The sequence below is a fragment of the Lepidochelys kempii genome, chromosome 5, assembly GCF_965140265.1.
Source record: "Lepidochelys kempii isolate rLepKem1 chromosome 5, rLepKem1.hap2, whole genome shotgun sequence".
Classification (NCBI taxonomy): Eukaryota; Metazoa; Chordata; order Testudines; family Cheloniidae; genus Lepidochelys; species Lepidochelys kempii.
In genome coordinates, this window is record NC_133260.1 from 124,142,857 (window position 1) to 124,156,744 (window position 13,888).

Consider the following 13,888-nt stretch of genomic DNA (forward strand, 5'->3'; position numbering starts at 1 on the left):
CTCCAAATCTTTTTCAGAGGAGAGAGTTCTCCATTGTTTAATTATGGTCTCTGTTCTTTATTCCTAGACTTACATATTTACATTTAGCCATACAAAATTGTATGTACATTTAAAATAAAAACTGTTTGCTTGCTCCCAGCTTACCAAGTGATCCAGATTGCTCTGTGTCCATGACCTATCCTCATTATTTACCATTCCCCCAATGTGTGTCTCATCCACAAAGATTTTTCTGATTTTGTTTTCTGCCAGGTCATTAACAAAACTGTTAAAGAGCGTTAGTTGAGTCACTACTGTTCTACATTTTGTTTCTTGCGCAGAATATGTTGATTTATGGATTCAAAGCATAAACCTAATCCTTTGAAATACCTTCTTATTTCCCTCCATTACTTTAGAATTTGTATAGTCATTTGTCATACTGATTGCCTCTCTCTTTGCTCTGTCAGGAGCAAAGAAGTGGGCAATTTAAAAATCAAGAAATGGTTGACCAAATGGAGAGCAAAGCAACCATCATTCTCCAGAAAAGAGCTGTAAGCTCTCAAACTGCTCCCTGAAAATTGTTTCTCCATTTTGTTTAATGGAAAACTACCATTTTATCTCTTGTAAACAATGTCTGTCCTTAATTGTTACTTTCCATAGAAAGTAATATCCTCAATATACTTTGGCCTCGATTTTTCAAAAGTGACTAGTTATTTTCAATGCCTTAATTTCTGGGTGCCCAACTTGAGACCCCCCTGAAAGTGTTGAGCACCTACCTTCTGAACACCAGGCACCTTTAAGATATCTCAAATCATGCACCCCAAAATCACTAGTCGCTTTTTTAAATGTAGTACTTTTTTATCTTCTTTTAAATAGACCAGAACACGTGTGTCTGGTTCTGGGCTTGTAATGATGTAAAGAGGGAAAGGGCTAATATGTATGCACTCCCTTCGGGTGTGTTGGAGCCAGTGACCAGCCAATCAGCTAAGATGATGTTCCCCTCTCCTCCCAGGTATCCTTCCAAGCTCAGGAAGGAGATACCCATTATAAGGAGCCACAGCCCTTTCCCCCCCAACCAGTCCATCCAAAGCTCACCTGCATTTGAGACTAGTGGGGGTGCATTTTGTATCTACACTCATATCATCCAGAATTCAGCATGCTATGTTCCTGGGAAGCTAAGCCAGTTCAATAACTCAGATCAATATGTTTGTTCAGTGTCACACACAATGGAGCCCTGCTGCATAATTGGTGCTTTGGGAGCTACTGGAATATAAATAGATACTAAAAATACAAAGCACACAGAGCTACAGCTGTAGCCATTAATAAGGGAGTATTTTCCCCTTCAAAATCACGAGCCATTCCTGGGGCTTGATGCAAAGTTCATGGAAGTCATTGAGAAACTATCCATTGACTTCAATGGGCTTTGGATCAAGACCCTAAAAAATATATATATATATCCTTTGAGAGCAAATTACAAAAGACAGAAAATGAAATGCAGCACTGGCAAAGCTGGCAAAACTTTTGTATACGAGAGTAGAATTTACAACTGATCAGATAAATCTGGATTGTATTGTAGTTTCAGCCTAATTATGACTCCATTTTGAAGGGCATAAAACGCTAAGTGCTCTAGTGAGGAGGGCTTTAAACTAGGTTCACCGGGGGAAGGAGACCAAAGCCCTGAGGTAAGTGGGAAAGCGGGATACCGGGAGGAAGCACAGGCAGGAATGTCTGTGAGGGGAGGGCTCCTGCCTCATACTGGGAATGAGGGGTGATCAACAGGTTATCTCAAGTGCTTATATATGAATGCACAAAGCCTTGGAAACAAGCAGGGAGAACTGGAGGTCCTGGTGATGTCAAGGAACTATGATGTGATTGGAATAACAGAGACTTGGTGGGATAACTCACATGACTGGAGTACTGTCATGGATGGTTATAAAATGTTCAGGAAGGACAGGCAGGGCAGAAAAGGTGGGGGAGTAGCACTGTATGTAAGGGAGCAGTATGACTGCTCAGAGCTCCGGTACGAAACTGTAGAAAAACCTGAGTGTCTCTGGATTAAGTTTAGAAGTGTGTGCAACAAGAGTGATGTAGTGGTGGGAGTCTGCTATAGACCACCGGACCAGGGGGATGAGGTAGATGAGGCTTTCTTCCGGCAGCTCACGGAAGCTACTAGATCGCATGCCCTGATTCTCATGGGTGACTTTAATTTTCCTGATATCTGCTGGGAGAGCAATACAGCGGTGCATAGACAATCCAGGAAGTTTTTGGAAAGCGTAGGGGACAATTTCCTGGCGCAAGTGCTAGAGGAGCCAACTAGGGGGGGCGCTTTTCTTGACCTGCTGCTCACAAACCGGGTAGAATTAGTGGGGGAAGCAAAAGTGGATGGGAATCTGGGAGGCAGTGACCATGAGTTGGTTGAGTTCAGCATCCTGACGCAGGGAAGAAAGGTAAGCAGCAGGATACGGACCCTGGACTTCAGGAAAGCAAACTTGGACTCCCTCAGGGAACGGATGGCCAGGATCCCCTGGGGGACTAACATGAAGGGGAAAGGAGTCCAGGAGAGCTGGCTGTATTTCAAGGAATCCCTGTTGAGGTTACAGGGACAAACCATCCCGATGAGTCAAAAGAATAGTAAATATGGCAGGCGACCAGCTTGGCTTAATGGTGAAATCCTAGCGGATCTTAAACATAAAAAAAAAGCTTATAAGAAGTGGAAGGTTGGACATATGACCAGGGAAGAATATAAAAATATTGCTTGGGCATGTAGGAATGATATCAGGAGGGCCAAATCGCACCTGGAGCTGAAGCTAGCAAGAGATGTCAAGAGTAACAAGAAGGGTTTCTTCAGGTATGTTGGCAACAAGAAGAAAGCCAAGGAAAGTGTGGGCCCCTTACTGAATGAGGGAGGCAACCTAGTGACAGAGGATGTGGAAAAAGCTAATGTACTCAATGCTTTTTTTGCCTCTGTTTTCACTAACAAGGTCAGCTCCCAGACTGCTGCGCTGGGCATCACAAAATGGGGAAGAGATGGCCAGCCCTCTGTGGAGATAGAGGTGGTTAGGGACTATTTAGAAAAGCTGGACGTGCACAAGTCCATGGGGCCGGACGAGTTGCATCCGAGAGTGCTGAAGGAATTGGCGGCTGTGATTGCAGAGCCACTGGCCATTATCTTTGAAAACTCGTGGTGAACGGGGGAAGTCCCGGATGACTGGAAAAAGGCTAATGTAGTGCCCATCTTTAAAAAAGGGAAGAAGGAGGATCCTGGGAACTACAGGCCAGTCAGCCTCACCTCAGTCCCTGGAAAAATCATGGAGCAGGTCCTCAAAGAATCAATCCTGAAGCACTTGCATGAGAGGAAAGTGATCAGGAACAGCCAGCATGGATTCACCAAGGGAAGGTCATGCCTGACTAATCTAATCGCCTTTTATGATGAGATTACTGGTTCTGTGGATGAAGGGAAAGCAGTGGATGTATTGTTTCTTGACTTTAGCAAAGCTTTTGACACGGTCTCCCACAGTATTCTTGTCAGCAAGTTAAGGAAGTATGGGCTGGATGAATGCACTATAAGGTGGGTAGAAAGCTGGCTAGATTGTCGGGCTCAACGGGTAGTGATCAATGGCTCCATGTCTAGTTGGCAGCCGGTATCAAGTGGAGTGCCCCAGGGGTCGGTCCTGGGGCCAGTTTTGTTCAATATCTTCATAAATGATCTGGAGGATGGTGTAGATTGCACTCTCAGCAAATTTGCGGATGATTCTAAACTGGGAGGAGTGGTAGATATGCTGGAGGGGAGGGATAGGATACAGAAGGACCTAGACAAATTGGAGGATTGGGCCAAAAGAAATCTGATGAGGTTCAATAAGGATAAGTGCAGGCTCCTGCACTTAGGACGGAAGAACCCAATGCACCGCTACAGACTAGGGGCCGAATGGCTAGGCAGCAGTTCTGCGGAAAAGGACCTAGGGGTGACAGTGGATGAGAAGCTGGATATGAGTCAGCAGTGTGCCCTTGTTGCCAAGAAGGCCAATGGCATTTTGGGATGTATAAGTAGGGGCATAGCGAGCAGATCGAGGGACGTGATCGTTCCCCTCTATTCGACATTGGTGAGGCCTCATCTGGAGTACTGTGTCCAGTTTTGGGCCCCACACTACAAGAAGGATGTGGATAAATTGGAGAGAGTCCAGCGAAGGGCAACAAAAATGATTAGGGGTCTAGAACACATGACTTATAAGGAGAGGCTGAGGGAGCTGGGATTGTTTAGTCTGCAGAAGAGAAGAATGAGGAGGGATTTGATAGCTGCTTTCAACTACCTGAAAGGGGGTTCCAAAGAGGATGGCTCTAGACTGTTCTCAATGGTAGCAGATGACAGAATGAGGAGTAATGGTCTCAAGTTGCAGTGGGGGAGGTTTAGATTGGATATTAGGAAAAACTTTTTTACTATGAGGGTGGTGAAACACTGGAATGCGTTACCTAGGGAGGTGGTAGAATCTCCTTCCTTAGAGGTTTTTAAAGTCAGGCTTGACAAAGCCCTGGCTGGGATGATTTAACTGGGAATTGGTCCTGCTTCGAGCAGGGGGTTGGACTAGATGACCTTCTGGGGTCCCTTCCAACCCTGATATTCTATGATTCTATGATTCATTCCAAATAAAAAAAGCCACAAAGATTTTTTTTTAATCTTCTGGGTTTACAATGTAACCTTAGAGTATTTAGAATCCATAATTACCTACACCATCTGAAATTAGACTGTTAGTTCTATCCCTTGAGTGAACCTCATTCTAAAATGCAACTGCTTATGAAAATTCATTTATTCACATCTCTAAAGAAAGGTTTATATTCTGAAAGATGTTTTATGGAAAAAATCAATCAAAAGGACTTGGATGGTTTTGAAGACAACATTATGATTTCCCCCCTACATTTTCAACTGAAAATGTTCCATGCACCACTCCTCCCTTGCATTTGTTACACTAATAACTAAGGGGTAACATATGGTGTTATTTAGTAATGTAACCCAAAAGATTAATCAGATGACAAGATATCATTACAAAGAAAACACTTTAAAATACATATTTTTTCTTTGCTCATTGGATTTACAGATAAATTATTCCACATAGAACGAAGAGTGACACATGGGAAAAGAAACAGAAAATAATTACTTTATCAATAACATTTTGCATATTGTGTTGTGATGCATAAATATGACTTTGCTAGAGCTGGTAGAAAAGTATTATATATTTTTCTTGTCATTCAAAATTTTTGACTAAAAAAATAGTTTGGTTTGTCGTTTTCAAAACTCTCTGCCCCTAGGCAAGGGGGGAGAAAGGAAAAAAGAGGTGTAAGAAAGGGGGAAAACAAATTAACAGAGGAAAAAATTGTTTTCAAAAGCTATTTTTTCCAATATTTTGGGGGGGAGAAAAAGTATAAGAAAAACCTCTACAGATATTCAACCAAAATGGACATTTTCCATTGAAATGTCATGTCACTAGAAAAGCCATGTTCTGTTATTTCAAGAGAAAAAATGGATCAGCTCTACCTTTGTGAGCTGCAGTCACACCTCTGACTTCAATGTAGACATACCTTAAGACTCCTTTACATTGTTAAAGTGGTGTGAAAAGGCCTTAATGTAAATGAGACTCTAGTCCGGTATTTGAAACTCCTTACAAATACTTGTGTAACCCTCTGCCTGGTATTGTCAGAAAAAATGGTCAGGTTCAATTTTCTAGGTGTTTTCTTAAAAACTTAACTAAAATCAGCTTGAGCTTCTGCTCAGAAGCTTGCAAAAGTATAGACATTACTCTGGGTGCCCCTGACTGGTAATTCTGCCTCACTCACAAAGAACTGAAAAAAGGTCAGCACTGCACAGGCTGCTCTATAACCTAACACATCAAAAGTGATTTCAGCCATGCCCACATGCAGTGAATTGCAAAATTCAGACTTTAAACTTTGGCTGACACTGTTTAGAATAGGGGAACTAACCATTCCAAAGTTTCCAAAACTTCAGCTCAGAGTTAAGTGACTCAGCCTTCAATTCCACATCTGAGAGCACCTTGAAATTCAATGGGGTTCTTTGAAGGCACATGTGCTGTCAGTTTAAGGATTGGAGTCTTAGGTTTATAGCTGGGTCGTTCACAATGTAGATCCCATCTAATGTAGGCGCTCAGGTTTAAGATCATTGACTAAGGGGCTGTTGTAATGGTGAGCCTTACAAAAAACTCTGGGGTGAAATCCTGGCCAGCTCCAGCTTTTTGGCCACCCCAAGCGGTGAAAAATAAAAAAAAAAGAAAATGAAAAACCCCAATTGAGCTGCCGCCGAAGAGAAAGAGAGGGAAAGAAGGACACGCTGCCGAATTGCTGCCGCAGATCCGGACGTGCCGCCCCAATAATGCAGGGCAGGCCGCCCCTTTCTATTGGCCACCCCAGGCACCTGCTTCCTTTGCTGGTGCCTGGAGCCGGCCCTGCCTTCTGAAGTCAATGGGCGCTCTCACATCAACTTCACTGCCTCTGGATTTTACCTGTGTTGTATATTGAAATACATCATAAATGCGTTGAGAACACAATGACCTTTTCTTTGAACAAGTGTCAAGAGTAATAATCAGCTTTCAAGAGTGACATAAGATGCTGATTTAAGCATCTCCTGGTGTGCTAAATATGCTTTTATATTGTGCTTGGAAAGCATCCCCTCTGCTTCCATTAAAAACTATGTTGGACAGAGCCAAAACAATCACAGGGTGAAAAGCAATTGTGACCATGAATACATTGTGAATGATATTTCAGGATATGTTTTGAAGTCTTCTTCTGGTGATGATCTTCTTACTGAAAAAATGCTATTGTTTGTCACACCAGAAATATACTTTCTGATGACGCTTTCAGAACAATATAGCAGATGCAACTTTTAAAGACCAACTATGAATGTTTAACTTTTTCAGCTTTGTGATCTGAAATGGAGTAATCTACGGCTTTGTTTCTGAGAAATCTCCTGAATCACTAAGTCATTTCCCTTGTCTCCCAGCAATTAATCATAAGTCTTCAGAGACAGCCACCAATTTTATCCTCCTTTTATTCTAAAGCAAATGAAAAAGAGATCAACTTGAGAGGATCTCTGCATGAAAATATGAACTATTTTATGCAGAATAAAATGGAAACTTGGGGCCAAAACCTAAGGTGCTATAACTGGGGGGAGAAATTCACCCATGTCCTATGTAAGTCATCAGGATTTACGCAGGACTTAAAAAGGTGCTTAGGTTTTTTGTGGCCTCTCAGCACAGGGGGAGTTTCACTCGGGTGAAATCCTAATGCCATTGAAGTTAATGGGAGTTTGGTCATTAAGTTTAACGGGTCCAGGATTTCACTCCTTAACTTTCACTTCAGTAGGTCCTCCGCACCTTTCAGGATTTGGCCCAATGGATTTTATGTGATATTTATGCTGGTTTAGAATGCATCTGATATACCTTTGGGGTTCAGAGTTTATTTTGGGGGCCATAGGTGCAACCCTTGTTAGATGGCCAGTACCTTTCCAGTAAAACAGAAAAGGGAATTTGTGTAGAAGTAAAGACCATTTTAGTTTAATGCAGATTGTTTACTGTGTTATTCCTCAATATCAAGGAAAAGAATAGAAGCTTATTTTTGTAAGGTGACTGTGGTTCCATACATGCATACAGGGATAACAAAAACCCAGTATGTCCCAGAAGTACAGCATACTCCACATGGCTATAGTGCCTCAAGGATTGGGAAAGAGTATAGTAGCTGAGAACATGATACCCAAATGAGAATGTCCAAAATATAGTGTTTCTACGTGTATAGTAAAAACAAGTGAGTAAAGTGACAACACTGGTACTAATAAATAACGTACCAAAATAGAATACATAATCCATTCTTGCCATAGTCCTAAAACTACACCATAGTAATCTTGCATCTGATTTCCCCAATTCTGTCTATGAGGACCATTTTGGAAATAGGACTAGACCAAAACACATTAATGAATTGTTAATGTGTCTCAGCAGAATCCACAAGGACAGCTAGTCCACAGCAGGCTAGTGTGGGGTAGATTCACATCCCAATTTGCCACAAATTAAAGCTTCGTGCATATAAGCCTTCAGACAATGAATATGTCTCTCGCATCTAGGGATCATCTTGTGTGTTTATATAACATTGAACAGATAAAGGAGCAAATTTGTGTGTATGTTTTACAGTAAATTAATCTGGAGATGCAATACTTATTAAAATAATATATCATTTTATAATATATATATAATATATAATAATAAATAATTATAATATATATAATATATAATATATCATTTTATTGAAATTATAGAAACATAGGCCAAATCTTAAAACATGCCTGGCAGTTGACTTCAACAGCTATATTATTATCGATTATTTTTATGATTTTTATTCCAGAATTGCCTAGGAGCCCCAACTCCTTGTAGGCATAAATACTCACTTCCCCGAACTTCTGCTGTACACATACCATGATGCTGACACTCAGTTTTGAATCACTCATTGTATCCACATCTGGTACTACAACATGCATGAACCGTAACAGGTAGTTTAGCAAAGCTGACTGTAAGTTAGCTCATTTTCATGCCCTCAAAACAAGCAATCTTAATTATTATGCAGTTTTCCCAAACTCTCCCAGTTCTAACCTAGAAGTGAGAGACACACATGGGAAGAGATTTGTTACCTTAGCTTGTCAAATGCAGGAAAATTTTATACACAGAGGGTTTTTTCCCTAAGTAGGATAAAGCTTCATATTTATTTTTTTGAGATAATCCTTCTTTCAATGAGTTCTGTCTACATATAACAAGTAACTTTTTAAGTACAAAGTCACAGAGTCAATTTTTAATGGCAGAAGTTCAAAAACTAATTATTTCCCAGGGCTCCTCATGAAACTAACTAAACTGTTTGTTATGAAACAAAAGCAGATTGATCCTAGGACAAGAAAAACACCACATTATCCCTTGACATTTTCATGCATGATGGAGTCCAGTCTGATCTGTCATAATGCTATGAGTTAGCTGTTTTGTCTGAAGGCAAAGGAAATAGAAACAATGTTGCTCTGAATCAAGTAATTACCCTGAATCTCTGAAAAATATAATTTGTCTAGCCTGACTGAGATGCTATAACACCACATTAAATTGTTAACTATAAAAACATAATAAATCACTGCTCTTAGCAGGAGCTGAACTTCATGTATCTTGTAAAATTAGCTGCTCTGCATGCATGCATAAACAAAGCATGTGTTTTTACAGGCTACAGAAGCATGGACCTTATTAAATCTGAAAGCATTACTGTTCCTTTGGGTTTTACAAGGTGTGATTTGTGCATCAAAAACTCTCTAGTAGAGATATGAATAATTACAGATGGAAGATATAAGGAGAGCTGTTTGGAAAATGTGGAGAATTTCTAATTATTTTTTTTAATTGCTCATGAAAAAATAAATATTTTAAAAATTCAAACCAGGACTACTAATAAGTACCTGTGACTCATCTGCCACTGAGAGGGTCACAGCTCTCAGTGATTTCAGCTGCTTGGAGTGGGGGGGGGGAGGGAGCCTCACTGCAGGTGCACACTGGGAAGTCTCTTGCATCAGAGATACTATCCCAAAACTCTCGTTCGAGTACAGTCTGCACAGTTTCCTGTTATGCTGTTACAAAGCTACAAGCAGCAGAAACTCCCCAGTGATGTTAGATGCTTGCTTAAAGCTGCATTGCTCTATATTACCAATTGAATTCATGCAATTAATGTAAGGAATGAGTGAGACGGTGTGAGTGAATGACAGCCAATGGCAAAACAAAGAAGCAAATATTGCCTTTTATGGAACCATGGTATTGTCTTGGTGAAGGTATGAATCTCGAGATGGGTGGCCAGGTGGTGTTCCAACAAGGAAATGTAACAGCATGCTAAACTCAGGACCAGACTAACAGCAGTAGAACCATCCCATGACCAATCTCTGGGCACTTGTTGTCTGGCCAGCCCAGTCACCTGTGAAATCGAAACCAACATCCGTGTCCACAGCCTGCGAGCATGAATGTGTTGTGTCTGTGAGTATAATTCATAGATCATAGAATATCAGGGTTGGAAGGGACCTCAGGAGGTCATCTAGTCCAACCCCCTGCAGGGCCAATCCCCAATTTTTGCCCCAGATCCCTAAATGGCCCCCTCAAGGATTGAACTCACAACCCTGAGTTTAGCAGGCCAATGCTCAAACCAGTAATGGATGCCAATAAATCAACCCTCAGTGTTGTTCGAGTTCACCTTTTGTTTGTGGTTATTTCTTGACTGGTTGTCAGGACAGGCAACAGATGTTAGGTGCCTGTTTTTAAAAACCCCATTTACCATCTGTCGGTGCCTACATACCTTTAAAAATGTGAAATGTAGGCACTGAGGAGCCTAAGTTTCATTGAAAGTCAATGAATTGAAAATTTCACCACAAATGACTCACCTCAGGTCACACAGGAAGACGGGGGAATAAAACACAGATTTCCTGAACCCCAGGCCAGTGACTTATTCACTATATTAGCTCTCTGGATTGAGTCAAATAATTTTGTATAGCTATACTCATTTGGTAATATATGAGAGGGAAGTGCTCAGCCAGGATTATGAGAACACTCCTTTTTCATCCACATAGGATTCAATCCTGCAAAGTGCTGATGCTCAGCCTCTCACAGGATCGAGCCCAGTTCTGGTATGATGGAGAAACTGGCTCCATTATACCAGAAATAAAATTTGCCGAGCAGCCTTGGAGCTCAGGAAATTCTAATCTAACCAGTTTTGATGGAAATGACTAATTCCTGCATATCTCAGCAGAATTGGTGGTTTTCAAACATCAATTAATTTGCTAGCAATTTAGAACTCTTGCTACCTATTTTAATAAAGTGGGTTTCAATGCAACATTTCTCATAACATGCAAATACATAATTTTCCAAACATATTTTATTTAAACAGATTATACTGTACAGGCTTAATTATAATTGCCTTCTGGGGATATAAGATAGTGCTGTTTAAATAGCACTGTTCCTGAAATATTAGTTTGGCTCTTTATTACAGCATTCTATTCTTGCAGTAGTAAGGAAATATAAGATGTACTAATTTTATTAAATTTAAATGATTCAGTGCACAATCTTTAAACAGGAATTTTTGATTCAAAGAAAAAACATTTCTTCTCAAATAATTTGTTTCCAAGTTATCATGAAAGAAGGCAGAATATGTAAGTCACATTGTAAAGTTTCAGTTCCTGGCACCGAGCAGATTGTATTAAAATGTGCACGCGCCATGAATTAGAGAGTGAACAGAAGTCAGACCCACAGACATAACATCCTGCTTTACTCATTTTATTAAAAAGAGGTGGCTGAAGAAGACTTTGGTTTATCTGGGAAAGGTTTTAAATGATACAATGGAAACAATTCTCATTTTGTCAAGTAGCCAGCAACTATACATTCCAAAAAATCTTCACAAAGCCGAACAGGTCCAGTATCAGATATGTTGCAGCCAGTAGAGGGTTGGAAAACATAGAACAGTAGTGGATTGCTTTTATACTGTCTGTTTTTTCAACAGAATAATGCAGATGATTCTCATAATGAGATGTTCCTTATTTAGTGCCCTGATCTCTATGCAGAAAACCTACATTACAGAGAGTAATAAGGATGTCAGATCTGACAAAAGATTGGTAGACAGGATTCATAACACTCCAAAATCCTTACAATTCCAGATTGAATGAGACTCTCTGTTCCAAAACCACACTATAAGAGGGGATGGGAGAAGATGGTACATTATTTAGGGAATAGTTACCTTTGTTATACAAAGTCTGCAGAATGTAATGGCTTTGGACTGTAAAAATAAGTAAGCCATTAAATTTATGAAGTGATTTTATCCATGTTTACTTAGGAGGAAATACTATAACCAAGGTACATAATAAGAAAACATTTCTTACACCTGCTCTTAGTTTTATTTAAGTGTTTTATGAAGCAGGAGTGCACACTCAGTATACCAGCAAAGCACAGAGACGGTGCAGTGGGGAATTGACAGTTCTGAAAAGTATTTAAAAAGCCAAGCAACTGTCCTTATCCTTTCAAATAAGAATGTCCGTGTGTGTGTTGTATATTATCATTTGTTCCTCATCCCAAAGATAAAGGTTCCAAAGGGTTTGTTAACAGTAACTTTTATAGGGAACACTCTATAAAAATTAAGAAAAGGCACCAAGAAATTGATGGTTTAAAAGAGGACAATGTTTAATCCATTTAGGCCCAAACCTGTGGTCCACACTCAAAGTACATCTACACTGGAGCTGGAGACATACTTGGGGCAGCTAGCCTGCCCTGCCATTCACGCGCCTGCAGATACACAGCTATTTTTAGTGCACTAAGTCAATCAGAGCTAGCATGGGTATGTCTCTCCAAGCTGGAAACGACGTCTCCAGCTGCAGTGTAGACATAACATCAATCAGAACTCACATTTACTTAAACAGGACTTCAAGAAGAATTTTAAAAATGAGTGCATAACGTTAGAATCCTAAAAACAAAGTGGTATAATTTTAAAAAGCACAGAACACTCAAAAAGCATTCAAAGTCAATTAAAGCTGTTCATTTCTCAGCACTTTTAAAAATCACCCCTTTCTGAAAATCTCGGTTTACAGGATTTCATTTTTTGTGGTTTGTAAGCAATTAATTTCAGGGTATGCAATTACATCAAAACAGCATCCAAAATGAAAGGTAGAATACCTCACTGAATGTGGATGCATGACAATGTTTTCCATGAACAGGAATTCACTCATACTATTTTCCAAAAGTGAAGACAAAGGGGTTTCAAATAATATTAATTTCTTAACTCAAAAAAGCTTGCAGATATATTTCTTAAGTATTAGCCAATGCATTGTAGTCAAGGGAAGGCAAAGCAGCTGATAGATATTATAGAATTATCCTGGATACATAACAGCTTTATAAAAAATCCAACTAGCATGGACGTGTTACATTTGGTAATCACTGGAAAAAATAATCATTCATAAATTGTAGACCAGTAGAGCATTCATTTAGTGTCAAGGCCAGACACATTTGGTTTGGATTCCATTCCTACTAGAATCCATTTCTGTTTCTTTTGATGGAGCAAATATTTTTGGTTGAGGCATTGAATCCAGTGTGGTATTCTACCCTATGAACTTGTACTGATGTTTTTGGCAAGTGACTAACTGCAAACTACATGTGTTCTGCTGAGTATGACTGGGTGAGCTGAGCCCCTTTTCCAGCTTGGAATCAAGCATGCTAAGAAATATATATATATATATATTTGGTGTGTGTCTCTATTAAACAAGTGACACTGGTAATCATTATGGCAGGTCTGATATATTCCTTCCAGGAGAAGGTATCAGTACATGTACAGTCATGTAACTTGTCTAGGCCTTGAATTATCGAGTATGTAGGAAGGTTACAATTCTCTAATTCTACAGTGATGCTGAGCACTTGCTTAAAAAAAATGAATGCCTGCAGTTGGCTGAATAATGGTGACACTTACAGTCAACTTCGCTGCAATCACGTGAAAGGGAAAGGGGGTAAAAAGAAAGAAAGGCAAGAGTGATCATTGGAAAGAAACAGGCACATTGTTGTGCTGTGGGATTCCTTCCACCAGTCTGAAGTAAAGCTAGTAACATATGGTGCATTTTATAGATAGATGAGCAATGACATACATACAGCTGTGCATGTCTGCCAGGCAGGTGCTTGATGTTGTCTATAACACCTTGAGCCCTGGTCTACACTGTGTGTGGGGGGGAAATCGATCTAAGTTATGCAACTTCAGCTACCTAGCTGAAATCGACATACTTAGATCGACTTACTGTGGTGTCTTCACTGCGATGAGTTGACTGCTGCCTCTCCCCCATTGACTCTGCCTGCGCCTCTCGCGGTGCTGGAGTACAGGAGACAATGGG